Below are 493 nucleotides of genomic sequence, written 5' to 3'. Positions count from 1 at the left end.
CCCTCCCCCCTCCCCTCTCCCCCCCCGCCGTTGGATGGCACAGCACGGGGTCTCCTGTGCCTCACGCGCAATGCCAGCGACACACCTGCGTCTCAGCCCTGGCCACGCGGAACCGAACGGGTCAGATGTGCAATAACACGGACTGTTCCTGCTCGTGGGTCCGCGGGCCTGGGGATGCCGGGACTCGGCCTTCCTTCGGATTTGGCTCTGTTTTCTTCTCTCGAATCATCTCCAGCGGAAAACCAGGCAAAGTCTCTACGGCGGGTCCACGTCTCGCCCTGACCTTGCCCGGCCTTGCCCGGCCTTGCCCGGCCTTGCTGGCGACGGCGCATGGGGGCGGGGCGTGCCATCTGGAACTCGGTCTTCCTGGGTTGAAACGCAGCTCCGGTCCTTCTGTCCTGTCACCCAACTCACACGCGGCCCGTCTGTGTCGCCCGCCCACCGGACGCCACGCGCCTCCCCAAACTGCAAGGTACATAAAGTGTTGGCACCT

The sequence above is a fragment of the Hyaena hyaena genome, unplaced genomic scaffold (assembly GCF_003009895.1).
Source record: "Hyaena hyaena isolate Hyena2069 unplaced genomic scaffold, ASM300989v1 scaffold_258, whole genome shotgun sequence".
NCBI classification, from domain to species: Eukaryota; Metazoa; Chordata; class Mammalia; order Carnivora; family Hyaenidae; genus Hyaena; species Hyaena hyaena.
Note: the sequence above shows the minus strand (reverse complement) of the source record.